Source organism: Lytechinus variegatus, chromosome 6 (genome assembly GCF_018143015.1).
Source record: "Lytechinus variegatus isolate NC3 chromosome 6, Lvar_3.0, whole genome shotgun sequence".
NCBI lineage: Eukaryota > Metazoa > Echinodermata > Echinoidea > Temnopleuroida > Toxopneustidae > Lytechinus > Lytechinus variegatus.
Genome location: NC_054745.1, coordinates 22835889 through 22857991, shown reverse-complemented (window position 1 = coordinate 22857991; position 22103 = coordinate 22835889). Strand labels below are relative to the sequence as shown.

Sequence of the window (22103 nt, the reverse complement as noted above, 5' to 3'; positions counted from 1 at the left end):
GCTCAAATAATTTATGAAACACGAAATAAGTGCAATGGGTCTGTATGAGGACAGAAAACTTAAGTCTTTGTTTTGTTTCGGGATAGGGATGAGAATAGAGTGTTTCAGTTCAGTGGGTATCTTTCCAGTGTCCCACATTGAGTTTATTATTTTTAGCATGGTTTCTTTGGTTGAAAATGTAAGTTTTTTTTATATACTTCGTAGGGGATTTAATCCTCTCCTGGAGCAGATTTTTTGCAGGAGTTGAGAGCCTTTTCCAATTCGAAGAATTAGTATGGTTCATCGAAAATATTACCATGTACTTGAGTTTAGATTCAAACTTAGACTGGTTTCATTTTCACTTATTTATTGGAAAAAAATACCAAAGGTTTCCGCCTTTCCTTGGTCTGCAATAAATTCCTTTACTATTATAATCGGTATTTTATTTCCTCTTTTAATCTAAATTCCATTCATCTGTTTTATCATTGACCATACTACCGATTCTGGCACGAAGCGATTTAATTTAATGCAGAAGTTGTGCCAGTAAGTACATTCTGCTTGACGGAACGTCTTTTGGGCTTGGGCTTTTTTTCCTTTTTAATTTATTCAGGTTTTCTATTGAGATGTATGTTTTTTATTTGTTACTAGCTTTATTTCTATCCTTAATTGCTTTGGAACATTCTTTTGGCCACCAGGGGATAGGCTTGTGATTGTTTTTGCATCTTTTATGTATTGTTTCATTGATAACATTTAAAACACATTGTTTGAAGAGACCATAGTCCTCTTGTAAATAAGACCAAGTCATTTCGTTGAAAATTTCTTCACATCTTTCGGAGAATTTTACCCAGTCCATGTTTTTGAAGGACCAAAAATTTTCTGAATTGTGGTTGTCAACTTCAGAACATATAGTAGTCTTTTCCATGAGCACCTTTATTGCTATTGGAAAGTGATCACTCCCGAGTGAGGTGTCGAGTACTTCCCATGAATGTTTATTCGATAAATCTGGGGATGTAATATGTTTCGCAGAGCGAAGAGACTTAGTTTAAATTCATGTGATAGAAAATTTTGATGAACATTTGCTTTAACCTTGAAGGGCACCATAACGGGATGCGCAGTCAGTGAAAGTTTGCTACCGTTCTCGCTTTTTGCCATGTTTGGTCCTTGAGAACGTTACTCGAACAGGCTACGGAAGACTTCGGAGCTGAAATATGGACGCTAATTCGTCTGTTTTCGCTACAAACAAGAATTTCTGAATGAAGACTTTTAGTTTTGCCACAGAAGTAAGTGATGGAGAAAGAAAGACATTAGAACACATAATTCAAATTGAGTCAGGAAACCGGAATGAACTCAGTTAACCTCATTCACATAATAATGTAAATCATTTTAACGTGTGCTAGTATTGCCACGCCCAGTCATGTGGAAAAGTTATGGACAAATGAGTAGACAAAGCAGTTTTGCATTTGAAATTTATGATTGTTTGGTTCTTATTCCAAAAGTTGTTTTGGGGATGAAATTTATGTGGGAAAGGGTACCAAATTTGAAAGACAATTTGGACAGGTAAAGACGAGGATTTGTTATGCTCATGATACATCTAAATGTTGATGCTATGTTAACGTGATTGGTTATCATTGGTTTGACTTTTAAAACATCTGAGCTAGAAGGTCACACCTGTGACCTGTGTCAGTGAAAAAAAATAAAGCCCAGAAAAAAATGCGTTCGAAAATAATTATTTAGTGCTTCAAAAATTGAAATATAAAGTGACCGGAAACACAATCTTTATTTCATCCCATACACTTATGTGTAGTATTTAGTTGTCTATATAAGACGCCTACTTACAAAATCTGGGTTTGCCTTGTAGTTTTAGCTTTTCATTCTCAATAATGGTTGTTTTCAGGGTTTATTAGTTCTAATACATGCACTTGTACACATGTTTCATCTTGGTTTGAGAATTTTTTAAATCAGCTGCTCTCAAAGTTAAACAATACCTTTAACCACTTTAACAGAATTGCCAAATAAGTAACTAAGTTTGGCAGATATTAATATCATTAAAATTGAAATGCACTAGAGTGTGCACTTGGTTGTTTTGGAATGCAACCGCTTTCATTTATGTCCAAAGAAAAGTTTGGTTTGAGATACACAAGAAAATGTGTTTGTCTTGCAAAATTAATGGCAGGGACCAAGGTAAGTTAGAAATTCTATTCTATTTATTTATTCATTCATTTTTACTTTGTCGTTTTATTTTAACAGGGTAGCCCTTTTTAACAGGGTAGCTACATGAACTGCTCGACCAAGGGGCAATGTATCAACAGAAATTAAAAATATGACAAAACAATATCACATAAAAATCGTCAACAAAATGAACATATATGACAAAGAAAAATGTAATACATAAAAGTAAAAAAAAATCAAAATCAGTATAAACTTTTAATAACAGAAAGTAACAGAAAGTATTCATGGAAATCTTAAAAACGTATTTGTGTGAGGGGTATCGATTTACATTGTTTTTTAAAAGATTTAGGCGAATTTGCTAAACGGAGAGAAGGGGATAACGTATTCCATATTTTAGAGCCATGATAACAAAATGATCTTTTATAATACTCGGTTTGAGGTTTTTCAATAAAAAAAGGGGACAGTTAATTGAATATCTAGTTTCGAAAAGTATTGTTCTATGGCGCACTATATCCTGAATATATTTGGGGGTTATATTGTGCAATACTTTATACATCCATATTTTAAATTGGTAATCAACTCTATCTGTGACGGATTGCCATCCTAAAGATGACAATGATGAAATTCGGGGAGTTAAATAATGTGTGTTAAATATCAGACGTGAATAGCGGTTTTGAAGCTTTTGTAATATATCCAGGTGGCACTTTGCTGAACAGCCCCGTAAAATTATAACATAATCAATGTGTGATAATATCAAACTATCATATAGCAATTTTAAAATTCTTCTTGGTAAATAAAATCTAATGCGTTTTATACATGATATGGTTCTCGATGTTATTACGATACTGCAACAAATAACAAGTAAAATAATTTGCAATTGAGATTTAATTCCCTTTTTTACAGGAAATATAACACTCGAAAACTAGTAAAACATAAATGAATATATTATCGGTCTTACATCAATCTCTTGAAGTGTCTGATGTACAATCCAGGGTTATAGTTCACAGTTATGATAGTCCAATATATAATCCAGGTTGGCTTGGAAGATTCCTTATTAATGATGGCGATGATGAAACTGATGTTGAAGTACGATGAATGATAAGAGTCACTGTAACGAGTCGAAATGTCCGTGAAGACAATGTTGATAATGATTAACAGTCAATTTCAGCAATCCGTAGGTTGAAGAGTGTTCATTAAAACCGGTTGATGATCTCGATGAGAACTGAGAATTTCTCTCTCAAATAACTGCAAACAGTTCCTTGATGGCGTGCAAATACTTCCACAGAAGATGAATATTCCAGGTCTGCTCTGACATAAGGTCTGGCGTGAAACTCTTAGCTCTGATCTGATATGATCTGATAAAGTGATCTGGTATGATCTGATAATGTCCTTGAAGAATCTGCCAGCTTTATATACTAATTACAACTATTCTAGATCCTTCTAGTATTTACTATTCTAGAGGCTTCTGGTATTGTCTTTTAAAACAACATTGACCTTCTTTCTGGAGCATTCTACATTTCTAAAACATTCTTGAATGACCTCAGTGAAATCAACAAAATAGCTAAACCTATTGTTCACTGGAATCCTATTGTGTAGCAATCTATTGTCTGCTTTTTCCTATTCAACAAGAAAACTCCTTGGCCTTCAAATAGGCGAGGCCTGCATAATGAAAGCTTTTACAAAGACATTCTGGAATGTTCCTTAACATAAATGAATGCAATTGCTCTTAGAATTCTTCTTATATAAATATATAACACCTCCCCCACCGAGGAAAAGAAAGCTTTACCGTAGTAAAGGTTTCTTTAAAGTAGAAATATATTGAAAATCGTAAAAATGGAGAATCATATCAAATTAAAGGAGAAAATAAGGATAACACGATGGTGTATATCATTTATCATGGAGACCGATGAAACTCAGTTAATTGATACTTTAAAGTTCTCTCTCTGAATGCTTCAAACACGCAGAATTACGCCCGCGAAATTGAGGATTTTTTTATGACGTCACTGTTTGTACGAGAGGCGTGATTGGCTCTCCCACGTGAAGTTCCCACTTGCATGAAAAACCTGTTGCGTGGGTACGTTTTCTCCACACTGACACTGAATGCTTCGATCACGAAATGAGAGCTAAACCCAAAATTTTATCTAGATTTGGATTTTCAAATTGATGGTTTTGAAGATGAAGAGAATGATGATGAAGTGAACAACAAAGTGAGGTAGTTGGAGGTAAATTGGGGGAATTACGCCGATGATGATGAGTCTGACAATTCAACTTGCAACACGATTATATGCCGATTCGCTACCAACTCATGCATCTGCTAAGTGCTAACTACACCGTGCGGGCCAAATTCCTGAAAATGAATAACTACATCCAGTCAATGTTACCAATTTCAAAATAACGAGAAGGAAAATAACGATATAACTGTACTTACAAACAAGTTGATATAAATTTAAAAATTCAATCTTGAATGACGAGTCATGTATGCCATCTGTAAATACATTGCTTAATTGTAACTCTAGAGTAAAACAAATTTATCAAGAGATGTTGCATTTAAATGTTGACAGATCAAGGGCCGAATTATTTTGGAGGGAAATTTTAGATGAAGAAAATAAGAATTCTTGGTTGTTTACATGGACACTGAAACTCAAAAGTATTCAAGATAATGCCATAGCCCATTTTAATTTCAATTTTATGTATAATTTATTACCTACTCTCTGTAACTTAAAAAAAAATGGAATTTAAGAAACACAGATATTTGTAGTGAGTGCAATAAGTTGAGTGATTTATTTCATTTGTTTTGGTTGCGTATGGAGGTTAATAAATTTTGGAAATACGTCGAAGCACTCATTAGAAAATGTTTAATTCAAAATTTTCGTTTGAAGCCTCAGCATATTGTTTACGGTCTAAGAAAAGAAAAAGGAAAAGAAATTAATTTAATTTTGAATTATGCATTATATTCTATTTACAAATGTTACAAGATAACATTAGTTACAATGAAAAAGATGAAGTTTTTTTATTTGAAAATTATGTTCACATATATGTTGTGGAAAAAAAGATATGATAATGAGAAAGGTAAACGAAGGGAAAATTTGTATATGAATATGAGCAAATGGAATCTAATGCTAAATAACTTGTAAACTTTTGTTTGTGTACATATATGTGTATATTTTATTCAAATAAAGAAGACCAGTACCTGTGTTGTACCTATTGGCTGACTAGCCTCTCGCTCAAAGTATCCTTTCAGCATGTTTACATGACAAACTCTTTGAGACTTTCTTTGATCAGGGGTACTGATCACATAGTTGACATCATTCAATTTCTTTTTTACTATACATAGGGACCACTAAGCCTATAGCTTTCGAGGGCTCACTTTGCAAAGGCAACAACACTAACACTTTGTCTCCAGGCTTGAAACTTCGCTCTTTTGCTTTTTTGTCAGCGTGAGCTTTCATTTTTCCCTGCGACTCTTTCGAGTGTTCCTTAGCCACATCACAAGGTTTTGAGAGCCTTTCTCTGAACTTTGACGTATAGTCTAGAAGGTTTACATCATCATCCTGAACCATAAGCCTCTCTATGATAAGCTTTAGGGGACCCCTTACCTCATGACCATAGACCAATTCAAATGGACTAAAACCCATGGACTCTTTAGGGGAGTCCCTAGTTGCAAACAGTAAGAATGAGATCCCTCTATCCCAGTCATCGGGATAGTCTTCACAATAAGCCCTAATCATGGTATTCAGGGTCTGATGATAGCGTTCTAACTCTCCTTGGGACTGTGGGTGATAGGCAGAGGACTTGATCTGCTTTAATCCCAACTCCTCAAAACTTGATTCCTGACATGAAATTCGACCCTTGGTCAGACTGAACTTCCTTAGGCAGACCATACCGAGTGAAAAACTGCACTAACGCCTGCACCACTGTCTTTACAGTGATACTCCTCAAAGGTATCGCCTCTGGAAACCGTGTAAACAAGTCAATAATCGTAAGGAGAAATCTGTGACCCGACCTCGTTCTGGGTAAGGGTCCGACACAATCAACAAGAACCCTAGTAAAAGGTTCATCAAATGTAGGAATGGGTATCAATGGAGCAGGCTTGATAGAAGGCTGTGCCTTACCAGTAATCTGACATGTAAGACATGTCTTACAGAAATGCACAACATCTTTGTGTATCTTCGGCCAATAGAAATGCCTCATAATCCTATCTTCTCTCTTCTGAATACCAACATGACCTGCCATAGGTAACTCATGAGCCATTTTCAGAATATCTGTGCGGTAACTGGGAGGAACTACAACCTGGTGAATTATACACCAGTCTTCATCAGCTGGTCTCCGGGGAGGTCTCCACTTCCTCATCAACATGTCATCTTGGACATAAAAGCACTCAGGAACCTTATCAGCCTCATCCTCAGAACATGCTTTCTGTGACAAGCTTTTCAATTCTTGGTCTGCCTGTTGTGCCTGTACAAGGGAGGATTTACTAAACAAACTATCATTGTTAGCAACAGAGCCTTCAACATTGTCCCCATTCATATCCTTGAATAAGGTTTCAGCTAACCAGACATCAGTACTCTCCTCTACATCGACAGATTCCGCATCATCCTTTTCAGCTCTACGAGTCTCAGACCTAGTAACAACACAATCCGCAAAAATCCCAGGAAAATCTTCCAGCAACAATTCAGTTTCAGCTACCTCAATCGGCTTCTCCGAAACCACTGGAGATGCAACAACTTTATCTCCAGCCAAGTCGTTACCTAACAAGATATCAACACCTTCCATGGGTAATTCTCGAACGACACCAACAGTCACAGCACCACTAACTAGGTCACACCTTAAGTCGACCTTATGCAAAGGAAATTTGGGCCAATACCTTGAATTAAGACTTTGGCATTCTCCGAACTCTCCAGAGGAAGAGCCAAACCCCCTGGCACCATCAGGGACTGTGCAGCCCCTGTAACCCTAAGGATCACCACTGACTTACCAGCAGCACCAGTCGAACAAGGGGATACTTCACCATCATGCAAAAAGTTTCATCAACCTGCTTGACTTTATCAACAAATACCAGAGAAACACTCTCGACTCCATCGAGGGAACACTTGTTTGCTTGATAAATAAATATTTTAGTAATTACATTACTAGACAGTCTGACAACTTTTATTTACCTAATTTCAAATATACTTTCTCACGAACTACAATTGAATATGTTGTACCCACTCTGTGGAATAGTTTACCCATTGATCTTAAATTATGTCCAACACTCAACTCTTTTAAACGAAAGTATAAAAAAATATTGTAAACTCATGAATTGTTCTTTAAGCCGTTTTGTCGTTTGCTTTTGTGTTTGGTTAGTTCTTTTTTTATGTTTTGTTTTTATCTATAATATTATCTTTACTGCTTACAACCGTTTGGGATTAGCCTTTGATAGGGCTTTGGCCTTTGTTAAATTCCACACATTTGTATTCTCTGTATTTTGTGTGATCTCATGTATATGCCTTTTATCACTGTAATTGTATGTATGGTCTTTTTATGCAAATGTGAAATAAATTGAATTGAAATTGAATAAAACCCATGTCTTTCTTAACTTTGGTTGGCATTCCAACCAATTTCCAACATGATTCTTTCAAATGTCCCGGTTTATGACAATGAGTACAAATTTTGGAACTACGACTCTCTGACCTTTTGGTTGATTTTGTGCCCCCACTAGCCTGATTCTTGTTAGTGTCTTTGTCCTTGCTTGCATATTTTCCTCACCAGGTTTATTTTGGGATTCAAATGACCCTTTACCTTTCTTTTTCCAACAATTCTTGAAAGGAGGCCTATCTCCACTACCCTTATGTGTTACCTCAAATTCATCAGCTACTATGGCTGCTTTTAAATTACTGACTTCAGTAACTCTATGGTCATCTAAGTGAGATTTTATGCCAAAGGAAGACTCTTTTTGAATTCTTCTTGGAGGACAACTTCCCTAAGGTGAACAAAGTCTTTGTCAACTTTCAGTGATCTATACAACTTATCGAACACCATCTCTTGTTCCCTAGCAAATTCAACATACGTCTGGCCTGATTGTCTTTGCATGTTCCTAAATTTATGTCTGTACGCTTCTGGTACCAACTCATATGCATTGAGAATTGTTTCTTTCACTGTAGCATAGTCCCATGATTGCATTTCAGGGAGTCCAGTATTCCTCGGGCAAATTCAGTCTCTTGGCCACTTTTTCAAATGACACAAAATATGTATCAACTCCTTCTTCATCAATTTTTGGCACAAGGCGAATATTCTACGGGAGATTTATCTTTAGCGGAGTTAGTATTAGTATTTGCATGAGCTAACTCCATTTCTTTCAACATTAACTGGTACTCCAATCTCATTCTCTCATTTTCAATGTTTATTTTCTCAATTTCAAGGATTTCTCTGATTCTTTCCTTTTCAATGTTTTCTTTCATTTTCATTTCCATTTCAAATTTTGCGAGTTGAATCTGAGCATCGTCTGAAACAATGACAGAAAAAAGTTATGACCGGAATGTCAATAGGTCAACGAGCTTTCAAATTAGTACACTGAAGGTGATAAGGAAGTTCTTTTTTTCCGTGTTTTTATGCATGTGTGTGTACATTTTTACTTTCGATTTTGATAAGTCCATCGTCAGAAGCCCTTATCCAGAAGATATAAAGGGTCAAGACCAGGTCAGGGAAAGTTCAAAAGGTCAAAAAACTTTCATTGGAAGCCAAAATACACTTCTAAAAGCGGTTGGAACTTTAGAAGTAAAAATATATCGGTCACATTTGCTCTACGGCGGCCGTACGGCAAGTCGAAAACAGCCGCTTTTATTCATTTTTGTTCAAACCACCTATATGTAGCTGGTACAAAAAAAATTTAAAAAAATATTAAAACGACGTACTGTTTTCGACTCGCCGTACGGCCGCCGTGTTAATGTGACCGAGGTATTATTTGGAAAAGTCTCTCTCTAAGAAGACATTATAAAGGGGTCAAATGTGCTTACTTAGGAACAAAATAGATTAACTGAGATGGACGTCGAATATATTCAGCGGGTATCGTATTGCAGGAATATACCTTGAAACGACTTGACACACCCTTATGCCCTCAAAACCTCATCATCTGCATGATGTGATAATTATTGCAACCAGGGAGTTATTTTTATTTAGGAATTCAATTCAAGTTCAATTCATTTTCAATTTTGATATGTAAAGAAGTATTTGCTTCATTTGCTTTGTACAGAATATTCTAATTAATAGAAATTATTGTAATGTATTGGGGTATAAGTATAATACTATATTATCAGAATAAATACATCAATTAATCAGTGCTCAAATGCAGCTCCTAAGAACGTTGCCTAATATTTCATCTAAATTATCGTCCGATAAGATACTCGATCCCTGGAGCCAAGAAGGACTACAAATTTCTGGTGCATGTGCAGTTCTTAACTTACCATTGGGGCCTTTTGCATTTTGTAAATTGAAATCTAAGGATTTCGTGCACTATACTTTTGGTCAATTTTATCTATTTTTACAGTAAGACTGCAAGTCTTCACAATTTCTGGGGACAGCTGCCCCCCCCCGGCCCCTTCCTCCTGCGGTATGACCGTGGTTTACTTCAATGGCTTATGTGATTATTTTTTCCAGTAACATCCAGGTAGTTCAGCAAGAAGGAAACAAGTGGAATCCCACTGGCCGTCTCACCTGCATCACGCGGTTCAATATAGCAGCAGTGCTGACTTTGAAAACTACTCTAACTCGCACAAGATCTTCAATGATACATGGTTACTCTTATGTCCACTTTTTATGAACTAGACCAATAAACTTACAGAGATATGATGGTTATTCAACAAAAAACCCAACATGGCCAAAGTTCATTGACCTTACATGACCTTTGACCTTGATCATGTGACCTGAGACTCGCACAGGACGTTCAATGATACTTGATTACTCTTATGTCCAAGTTTCATGAATCAGACCCATAAACTGTCAAAGTTATGATGGTAATTCAACAGATACACCCAATTCGGCCAAAGTTCATTGACCTTTGCCCTTGGTCATGTGACCTGAAATGCGCACAGGATGTTCAGTGATACTTGATTACTCAAATGTCCAAGTTTAACGAGCTAGACCAATAAATTTTCAAAGTTATGATGGTAATTCAACAGATACCCCCATTCGGCCAAAGTTCATTGACCCTAAATGACCTTTGACCTTGGTCATGTGACATGAAACTCTAATAGGATGTTCAGTAATACTTGATTTACCGTATGGCCAAGTTTCATGAACTAGGTCCATATACTTTTTAGGTTATGATGTCATTTAAAAAACTTAACCTCAGGTTAAGATTTGATGTTGACGCCGCCGCCGCCGCCGTTGGAAAAGCGGCGCATATAGTCTCACTCTGCTATGCAGGTGAGACAAAAACAAGAACGACAAAAGAACAAAAATAAAACCTGCATCTATGCACTATCTTGAGAACTGGTATTAGGTTTAGTTTCACGTTGTCTGCTCTGGAAAAACACACTTGATAAAATAGTACAAGCCGTGTTAATGTCAGCACATAATCAGAAATGTGTCGTTCTTCTTGGCTCCAGAGATCGAGTAATGTTCAGAATGTATCACTCGAACCCTTTCGGCCAAAGTTCATTGACCCTAAATGACCGTTGACCTTGGTCATGTGACATGAAACTCTAATAGGATGTTCAGTAATACTTGATTAACCGTATGGCCAAGTTTCATGAACTAGGTCCATATACTTTCTAAGTTATGATGTCATTTTAAAAACTTAACCTCAGGTTAAGATTTGATGTTGACGCCGCCGCCGCCGCCGTTGGAAAAGCGGCGCCTATAGTCGCACTCTGCTATGCAGGTGAGACAAAAACAAGAACGACAAAAGAACAAAAATAAAACCTGCATCTATGCACTATCTTGAGAACTGGTGTTAGGCTTAGTTTCACGTTGTCTGCTCTGGAAAAAACACACTTGATAAAATAGTACAAGCCGTGTTAAGGTCAGCACAATATCAGAAATGTGTCGTTCTTCTTGGCTCCAGAGATCGAGTAATGTTCAGAATGTATCACTCGAACCCTTTCCGTTTTTTTTTTGTTAATTTCATTCAGTTTAATCAATGTTGAGCAATAAATTTTCTGCATAATTATTGTATGATTTTGTGAATTTATCTTGCTTATAAATGTTTTTTTTACTGATCATGAATATGTTAAACATGACATTTTGTACGATTATTTGTATTTATAAAAATTGATAATTATTTGACTTTTGTGAACAGTGTTTTGTTAATATTGAATTGTTATATTTTACAATGTATCGTACACACTTTGATTTTAAACTGAATGATTAATAAATATTATTACAAAACAAAAAAACATCACTATGATGGACACAGGTACATGACTGACTATACAAACAGCATGCTTGCACGATCGATGCTGCCTCTTTTTCAGAAATAATGGAAGTAGTATAACCGTCACACATTAGAATTATTTGAGGGGCAATTGGAGTCCAACTAATCATATCATCCTGAATCCTAACCTCAATATCTTATTCGTAAGTTAACCCAAATAAGATGTTAGGCATCTTTCTTAGGAGCTGGGAGCACTGATCAATCGATGTGTCTGTTAACATAGTGCACATAATAATACCCCAATACATTACAATACTATCTGTTGATTAAAGTATTATGTACAAAGCAAATGGATGAAATGTATCTTTACAAATCAAAGACTAGTAAATTGAAAATGAATTGAACTTGAATGGAATTTCTAAATCAAGAAGCTCGGAAAGAGCTGGCTTCACCAATAACATCATGAAGGTAATGCCACTTTTAAGGGCATTAGGGTTTGTCAAGTCGTTACAAGACATTCCTGCAATACCATGATAACACACTGAATTTATTCGACGTATATCTCTGTTTATCTATTTTGTTCCTAAATAAGCACATTGGACCCCTTAATACATAATTTCTTCCTAGATAGAGAATTTTCAAAATAAAGAACCCACGAAAAATAAGACTTCTGAACTTCTAACCGCTCTTAGACGTGTATTTTGGCTTCCAATAAAAGTTTGTTGACCTCTTGACCTTCCCTGACCTTGTCTTGACCCATTATATCTTCTGGATGAGGACTTCTGACGATGGACTTATCAATATCGAAAATAAAAATGTACATACACATGCAATAAAACACGAAAAAATCAACTTTCTTCACACCTTCAGTGTATTTTGCCATTTAACGAAAGTTCGTTGACCTTTTGACATTTCTGGTCATAACTTTTTAACGGAACTTCAAGAGTATGGTTGTGTACACGTTTTTGTTCAGTACAACAATTTGAAAAAAAATGACCCCTATTTACCCCATTTTGACCACTAACATGGTTAAGATGACCATTAGAATTTTGTCACCAAGTTGAAAGTCGCTCCTTGTAATGTCACGAGTCACATAAAAGTGAAAAATCAGACTTGGCCAATTTGTCGAAGTAAATTACATATGCTGCTGACTAGCCACACACAAAAAATCGAAACTTGATGTTGCGAGTAAAGCCCTTTGAAACTCACATAGGCGGGTAAAATGCAATTGTACAAGGTGTATTTTTACACCCAAAGATGAGTATGCGGCAAGCATCACATACGTTAATACCGCATTGATGAGTTTAATTTCACTCAATGTTAAATAAGATCACTTAAACGAGTATTCTCAAGCGATGAAGAAAAAAAGTGAGTAAGGAAGCTGAGTTAACGATGGAAATTATGTTAAATGAGTAAATCCACACGTCTAAACGCATCACTGAGTTTTCAATTTAAAATTTTGCATTTATAGTCCAGGATAGGCCCCATAGAAAATTGACCAAACCTTGTTTTTTTTTATATATACAATATTTTTTTATGGTTTCTTGTCAATTCGAGGGTGCTGATTACGAATCTGAATGATGCCACTCGTGTAACTTTGAGCATTTTCCGCAAATTGGCAAAATCCAATATGGCCGCCAAAATATGCAAATTACCCATGAAGCTCATAAAATTGTCCTCACATTGGCTGTGATATGCATGAAATTGTGTGGCAGGAGTGAAATACAGTCTTAAAAATAATTTTTGACAAAATATTTATTTTCCTGATATTCAAAATGGCCGCCATAGGCCATTGTATACACTACCATGAACAATATGAATAGGAAAACTAATTTTCACAAAAATGAGCACTAAACTGCAAAAATCGCGATGTATGAACGAAATAATATATTCAAATCATCATTTCTAATGAGATATATTATTCATTATGTCAAATATTGGAACATTGCTGTATTTTAGTATCTAAAATAACCGCCACTGGCCCAAAGAGTATTATGTACAATGGCAATGGCCGGGGCCCAAAAAAATGACATGATTGAGCATTAAAATGCAGATTATTAAGATAAACGAGTGGAATACTGACTAAAAACATAATTGTAAATTTGCCATTTATGTGGTAAATGGTGTATTTTGAAATTCAAAATGGCCGCCATAGCCCCTATATTAATCATGTACAATGCGAATAGAGAAACTAATTTTCACACGAGTAAGAAACAAAAAATGCATGTTATTGTGATCTATGAATAAAATATTGTCTGACAACATGTTTTATAGCAAGACATGTCATTTCTTTTGTCATGCATGAGATAAATTAATACTGTATTATGAAATTCAAAATGGCCCCTATAGGCCCTAACAGTATTATCTACAATGTGAATTGTGACATATAATTTTGTGAGAATTTGGATTTGCTTGACTATGACATCCATATACATGTAATCATGTTGTATGAGTAAAACGTTATTTGAAAACATTTTTTTTTTAATCATCGCATTTCTTCTTCCATACAGGTGATAAATACTGTATTTTGACATTCAAAATAACCTCTACAAGCCCTAAATAAATTATGTTACATGCGAACAGGGAAACTAATTTTCACAAGAGTGAGAATCATAAATTGCATATAACTGCGATGTACGGGTATTGTATACATTGTAACATGGGACATATAATTTTGACAGAATTTGGCTTTGCTTGACTCTAAATATTGCATATAATTGTGAATTGTGATGTAAAGGTGAATTATTGTCTAAAACCATGGTTTCTAACTAGATATATCATAATGTTGTGTAATTAGGATGATAAATGCTGCATTTTTAAATTGAAAATGGCCACCATAAGCACTTATCTTATATATACAATTTCGGTAGAGACAAATGATGTTCACAAAAAGGGCATACTATGACAGCCATTTTGAATGTTGAAATACAGTATATTTTTTTTTTTTTGTTAAAAATCATGTTTTCAGACAATATTCCACTCATACATCACCATTTGACCAAGCAAAGCCAAATTCTGTTTCAAATGATTTGTTCCCATTCATATTGTGTATAATACCGTAAGGGACTGTAGCGGCCATTTTTACTTCAAAATAATCGTATTTATCACCTAACTGGCAGAATAAATGATATATCTTAATAGAAATGATGCTTTCAGACAATATTTTACTCATAGATCACTATTACGTGCATTTATGGTGCTCACTCCTGTGAATATTGGTTTCCCATTTTGCATTGTACAAAATACGGTTAATGTCGATGGCGGCCATTTTGAAAGTCGAAATACAGTATTTGACACAAAATTGAAACCTGGATGATATTTTTCGTTAGAAAATACTTTTTAGACAGTATCCAATGAATTTATCACATACATGTGCATTTTAGCGCTCAATCTTGTGATTTTTCTCCCATTTCTCATTGTGTATAATACTTTTAGGGCATTTGGCAGCCATTTTGCATATCAGAATACCACATTTACCACATACATAGCATATTAATAATATATTTCGTTAATAATTATGTTTATAGTCAGTATTCCAATTGTTTAATCTTCATAATAAGCATTTTAGAGATCACTCTTGAGAATTTTTTGGCCCCCATTGCAATTGTATGCAATAATGTTTGGGCCAGTGGCGGCTATTTTAGACATCAAAATACTACAATTTTCCCACATATGACATTACAAATTATATATCTTGTTAGTAATGGTGATTTGCATATATTATTTCGTTCATACATCGCGATTTTTGCAGTTTAGTGCTCATTTTTGTGAAAATTAGTTTTCCCTATTCATATTGTTCATGGTAGTGTAAACAATGGCCTATGGCGGCCATTTTGAATATCAGGAAAATAAATATTTTGTCAAAAATTATTTTTTTAAGACTGTATTTCACTCCTGCCACACAATTTCATGCATTTCACAGCCAATGTGCGGACAATTTTATGATTTTCATGGGTAATTTGCATATATTTTGGCGGCCATATTGGATTTTGCCAATTTGCGGAAAATGCTCAAGGTGACACGAGTGGCATCATTTAGATTCGTAATCAGCACCCTCGAATTGACAAGTAACCATCAAAAATTATTGTATATATAAAAAAAACAAGGTTATGCCTACTATCCTGGACTATTACTCATTGACAGGTTATCTCGCTCTTCGATGCTGTTTACTTGTCCAGTGAGTGAAATTATCTACGAAAATTAGTTTAACGGCCAAAATCACACGTCAAACGCATCACTGAATTTTCATTGAGTAATTCTATCCACGAAACTTGTGCGGCGCGCGCGGTCATCACGATCACAAGAGAGTAAAGATCAGCTGCATGCATGCGATGGAGTCAGAGTACTACTAAATTATTCAGTCTTCACCGGTAAGTTTGTTTTATGTTAACCTTTTGTATATGGAATTTTTACTTAAATCTGCTGTTGTTATTAATATTAACGGCATTATAGTGAAATTGGCTAAAACAGAAGACATATTGATGGGCAAAGTCTGGTTCGTGTTTCCTTTCTAAACTTTTTTGTGTTAGTCTCACTCGAGTAACTTTGTGTTATTATTATATGATTATTATTATTATTATATAATTATACTCACCTAAGTCTTAGCCTATAGGGCTAAGTCAGCATCATCGGCATGCATGAATGAGGATGATGATGATAATATCTGTAATGATAATGGTAATGACCATGATGATGGTGGTGATAATGATAGTGTCGGTGATGATCACGATGATGATGATGTGTTTGCATGTATGATGTAGCTGTGAGAGCTTTGTATTGATAGAAATCTGAGTCAATACAGTGCTATGACACTCAGCCTCCCATACTTTGTCTAGCCGAGCCGAGGGTGCAAAATACAGCAACTATTGCTCAGAAAATGATAAAAGCATAAAACTTGGCACAATCCTTCAAATCCTTCAACACCTCTGGTTGCTAGGTATCAAAATTACCCCTACAATGGGTACTTGAAGGAGAGCTACAACCCTGGACCCCCCCCCCATTAAAATCCTTTATTACCACCCCAGAACCAAATCAACTTCCGTAAGTATCGTAGATGACCCTAAACACAAACATTATTTCCCCCACTAAAAATGTAATATGCCGTAAGTTTAAGATATGGTGCAAGATGGTATTTCCTTTGCAATTATTGCCAGAAATTAATTTATTATTTTATTTTAACTTATTGAATATTTCATAGTTGGTAAATATTCCAAGTATATATTTTATAATATTTTGCATGCTCTTTTGAGTTTTTGCAGGAAATGACAAGGGTGACATGTGCTGCTGCATCTGATTGCTGCACAACATTCTCCAGCAAGCTGGAAGATTTGGCCCCTTTTGTGTTAAACAAGTCCAAGAAAACATCTGTGATAGGTAATTGTGCTACCAAATTTTACAGCATTTTCCACAGGGGAAGTTAGTTTGCAGGTTACTGTCAGGGGCCGCAGAACAGTGGGGGGGGGGGGGCAGACCATGCTAAAAATCACAATCATATGGTCATTTTTACATTTTTGTACACGGTTTTGCCCCTGACTGTAATATCCTCCCCAAGCCCACAACCTCCCACTAACCAGGGACATTTATTTCTCAGTGTTGGGAGGAGAGAGGTAAAAGTAAGATAAGTAATATTTTTTTGAAGCCAGAGGCAAGAGTTTAAATAATGATTTTGCTAAATGTGCTGTTTGATGAGTATTTTTTTATTCTTACCTTTCAATGACTATTAAAAAGTCATTAAATTCTGTTTCATTTATCTATAAATTTGTTAAAATGGGGGGTGAGTACTCTCCAATATTTTATTAAATTTATATCTTCATAATCAGATGTATTGCTTTGAAAATAGAAAAAGAAACATAATACAACTTCTTTCCTATTTTTTTTTCAGAATCTCAGACATCAGCACTGATGGTTGTGCCAGGTATTCTGAAAGAGAACTTGTCTGTATTCATGGTTCAAGAAAATCAGGTTAGTCATTACTTTGTTATTTCTGCTTTGTTCTACTGTTGCAACAAATTTACATGTACTAATGATATACACCGGTATACGGTCGTCATCATTGTTGCTGGCATCCAGAGTCATATGCGTTCCTGTAGACACTTCAAAAACTTGATATATCTTATGATCTTTTATTCCTAGAACTTTGACATTCTTTAAAAAAAAAACTTAATCGTGGCATATATCTTCTCATGTTTGAGGGGTGTGGTTTTGATATTACAAATAGATGTGCATCCCTTTAAAGATTTAAATAGTTAAAACTAGTTATTAGATAAGAGATCATTATATTATCCATGTTCCCTTCATAATCAGTGTCCAGACCTTTAGATCACCTTCTACAGAAAAATGCTCTCTCGTTGAAATATATACATGTTCATGTACAGTGTAACCTCAATTTTAATGATCAGCCTTTAGAATGATTGATTTTCAGAGTCTATGTAAAATGAATAAATATTTGTGTTTCTTATGGCAAATGATGAATATTTTGCAGTAACAGATGGAAAATGATCTTCTTAATTTCATTTCTAACAATTTTTTTTCTAATGCCTTATCCTGAGCTAACCAAGAATCTTGTACAAATTGCAGGAGGCATGTGGTTCTTTTCTGATGTCTGAAATTTATTTTAAGTTACGGGTTACATGTACCAATCATATTACAATAACAATGTTTCATATATATATTTGCTTGTATTTCAGTCTGATCCAGAGCAAGTTCAGGGTGCTCAAACCAATGATGCATCCACACATCTAAGTGAAATGTGCCAATGATGGATATTCGATCATATGTGAAGAAATTCAAGTCGCAAAAGACACCGTCTTTCTTGGAGGTTACGATGTTTGACTTAAAAAGAAAGTTGAAGCTTCTATGACCGACTATAAAGCTCATCAATCAACTCAAGTAGGCATGTCAACAAATTGGACAAAATGGACATTATGCCAGAAATAGATCTGCCATAGATATCTTCTAAGAAGGGCAAATGCCCATTAGTGTATCCATATATTGAACAAATGGATGACGGACATTCCGTCAGGTATGAACAATTCATGTCGCTGTGCCAACAGATCTTCCTGAGGCATGGTGCATTTTCAATTGTGGCTTATATTGTGAAGCGTTCCAAAAATCTGTTTGGGATCACATATAAGTTTTCCCGCCGAATTTGACCCATTCCAATTAAAATTTTTCGCTTGAATTTTTGTCTTTAAAATATGGGGATCTGTAAATCAAAAGTTCAATTTGGCGACTTTGCTATTTAATTTCAGATATTGTGCATTAAATTTAATATATTTTCGATTCATGGTAGTCATTTGGCAATCACATTTCCCCAGATTAGCTCGGGGCTGTCAAATGTTAATATTTTGGCAAACAATCTTGTTTTTGTTCAAATTCACTGGATAAAATTTTGAGGTCTCCATTTTCAAGTTCTAGATTTATGATGATATTTAGCATTATAATCATTCCCAAATTCAAATTTTACATTCCATGATGCAGACAAGCATTTCAAACCTAACAATGAAAAAATGCATAAAGTTAACACTATCTTAATTGTTATCGCTATCACAGTCTTCGTCAGCTTCACGTCGCTGTCGTCATATCCACCACCATCATCATCATTACCATGATGATGATTATGGATAGGAATGAGGTAATTGTGGTGATGGTGTTGATGACAATGATGATGATGATCATGGTGATGATGACATTAATGATGATGACAGCGATGTTGATGATGGTGATTATGATGCTGATGACTGACGCTATTGATGATAGTGATAGTGATGACGATGATGGTGTCAACTTTACACATTGTTATGTTTATCATTGTTAGGTTCGAAAATGCTTGTGTCTCCATCATGGAATGTAATTCTTGAATTAATGAATGAGCATAATAGAAAAATACAATCATAAATATAGAACTTGAAAATCAAGGAAACTTGAAATAGTATCCTGCAAATTTGAACGTAAATAATCAATTTGTTTGCATTACATTAATATATTATAAATCGGTAAAAAAGTGTTATGTTGATATCACGATAACTTGTTGAAGCTCTATGTTTGGTAATTATTTAACATAGGTTTTAGTTTTAGATCATGTTTTTGTTATCGGTTTGTTTGTAAGAAAAGATTTCACATGGAAGAACCATGAAAGAGAAATTGAAAATGAATGATGCCAGTAGAGCATTTATACACTGCTGATGCCTTTCTTAATTGTTCTATTTGCCATATTTTCATGTTCATGAATATTAAACCTCTTTTCTAAACTCAGAAATCAAACCAATCTCTGCATGTATTGAATATGTTGGAAATCAATAAGCAAATGACATTGTGAGCACCACTGACCAACGAATGGAAAAACCACATAAACATTGTTTATTTTTTACTCAGCATATTACTCGGCATAAAAAAATCCATATAACATGCATGTTGGTGATATTCATATAGCAAGAAACCAATGTTGATCCCATGGATTTCCCATTACTTTGTCAGTCGTGTACACAGTTTGAGTAATGTGATGCACTGATGTGTGTAATGCAATGTATTGGTTTGAGTGAATGGATGCAGTGATGTGAGTAGAACTTGCGTGTGATGAGTTTGTGCAACGTTAACTTACTGACTCTCTGAGTTTGTAAGCGTTACTCACTAGATGAGCTTATGCAATGCACTCAAAACATTTAGTTAAGTTACTCAATAAATTGAGTTAATTAAATAAACTCATTTGGTATGTCACTATAGTGTCAAATCAAAAATACTCCATTAGGTGCGTTTTCAAAGTAACTTCAATGAGTGAAAACACTCATCCATGTGTGTCACTATAGTGTCAAAAATACTTGGACATTTGAGTGTGATTACCAGCACATGCAAGTTCTAATTTTTTGTGTGTATAACTTTTTTGTTTTTATTCACTTTGAGCTCATATTTTCAAGAATTGATAACGGTACCATATCATACATACTAGTCAGTTTTCATGCATCACTGACCTTTCGTTATTGAAAAAGCGCCCTCGAAATTTTCAAAAAGGCTTACCTTTTAATGCTCCATTGCGTCATGCATGGCCAAACCCTTCCCCCTTTTTTAATTTAAAGTCTTCAAGATATTCCCTTTCATGCCATTTTGAAAAATATACAACCTTACCAATGATAAAATATCTGAAAAATGTTCCCGAAAATCAGCTAAATTCGCAAAAATGCACTCTAATGCAAACACAACTTCAACTTGTTTTTATGTCCTTATTATTGAAGCTTATTCTTTCTAACTTAGCAGATATAGGTATTGATATATACTTCGACCATTCGTCAACCTTTTGTTTCAGAAACTGACAAAGAGCTGACGCCAACTCAAAATTATTGTGCAAAACTTTCATTTTTAATGTCTTTCTTTATATGGCATTCACTTCGGGTCTATAGCTTGCGCACAAATAACATTGGTATCAGTGTCACCGCATTGGAATGCTCTTTCCAGTGATACCAAATACGACATAGGGTACTAAAGAAAATTTCAAGATATAGCCAATCTGAACACATGGTATACTAGTCACAATGCACACATTATCAACCACAGAATTGTACACAACGTCTATGGCATCAGTTTTACCCCCAAAAAAGAACTTAAAGGGGAAGTTCACCCTGAAGAAAACTTTGTTGTAAAAATATCAGAAAAATAATAAAAATATTGGTGAACGTTTGAGGAAAATCCGTTAAAGAGTAAGAAAGTTATTAGAGTTCAAAGTTTTGGATTTGTGACGTCATAAACGAGCAGCTGCCCCATGTGTTATGTAATATAAAATGCATGAATTTCAAATTTTGTATGGTTCCTGATGACTTAATTTTGTTTTGTATTCATGATCGGGTGTGAAATGATTTGTCTATTGATATATAAAAGTTACAGTAAAAACCATTTTCAATTTTCTGAGAAAATGACATTTCATTGATTTCTTACCATTCGCTATGTAGGAATGCTCCTCGCATATGACGTCACAAATCAAATAATTGAAATTCTAATAACTTTTTAATTATTTGATGAATTTTTCTCAAACCTTCGGCAATAATTTTTATTATCTTTTCTGCTATTTTTACAATAAACTTTTTGTCAGGGTGAACTTCCCCTTTAACGTATGAGGGGCATATGGTCTAAAATGGTTGACTCGAGAATGTAACTTCCTATGGAGAGCAAAATCTGCCAAAATCCAATTTGAATTACATGTAATTTGTGTTAGTCCTCCCCTGCCTCCGTTCCTCATCCAAATTCATTCCGATTTGGTAGACATGTTGTCCATGATGCATTATTGAGTACCTCTTATTTAATTTCTTAATATCATTCATGCATGACAATAATGCATGACAGTCCATTTCAAGTCATTTGCATACCATTGCTAATCTCGTACTAACTACCTCATCCTGCATGCTACCGACTTATAAAAGTTTGCAGTAGATTGTTTAAGAGTTGCTCCTCCGTTTAAAAATACGACTTGTCCTTTAAAGTGCCATCTTCTTGCCCTAAATTTAAATCCAAGATAGTCTTCGTTCAAAATGTTCATATTTATTAAAATGCAAATTAAGAAAATCGTGAAATGGCCATAACTTCCTTTGTTTTTATCCATTTCTGTCTCATATTTTTATAG

The 22103-nt window shown here is 34.9% G+C and overlaps 1 long non-coding RNA gene across 1 annotated transcript; it reads left to right on the top strand.

Annotated features, from left to right (window-relative positions):
- Window positions 1-16785: 16785 nt before the first annotated feature.
- LOC121416562 lies at window positions 16786-18422 on the top strand. The gene is made up of 3 exons (XR_005970199.1): window positions 16786-16870; window positions 17379-17458; window positions 18184-18422. It is a non-coding gene; the product is annotated as an uncharacterized LOC121416562 (long non-coding RNA).
- The last annotated feature ends 3681 nt before the right edge of the window (window positions 18423-22103 follow it).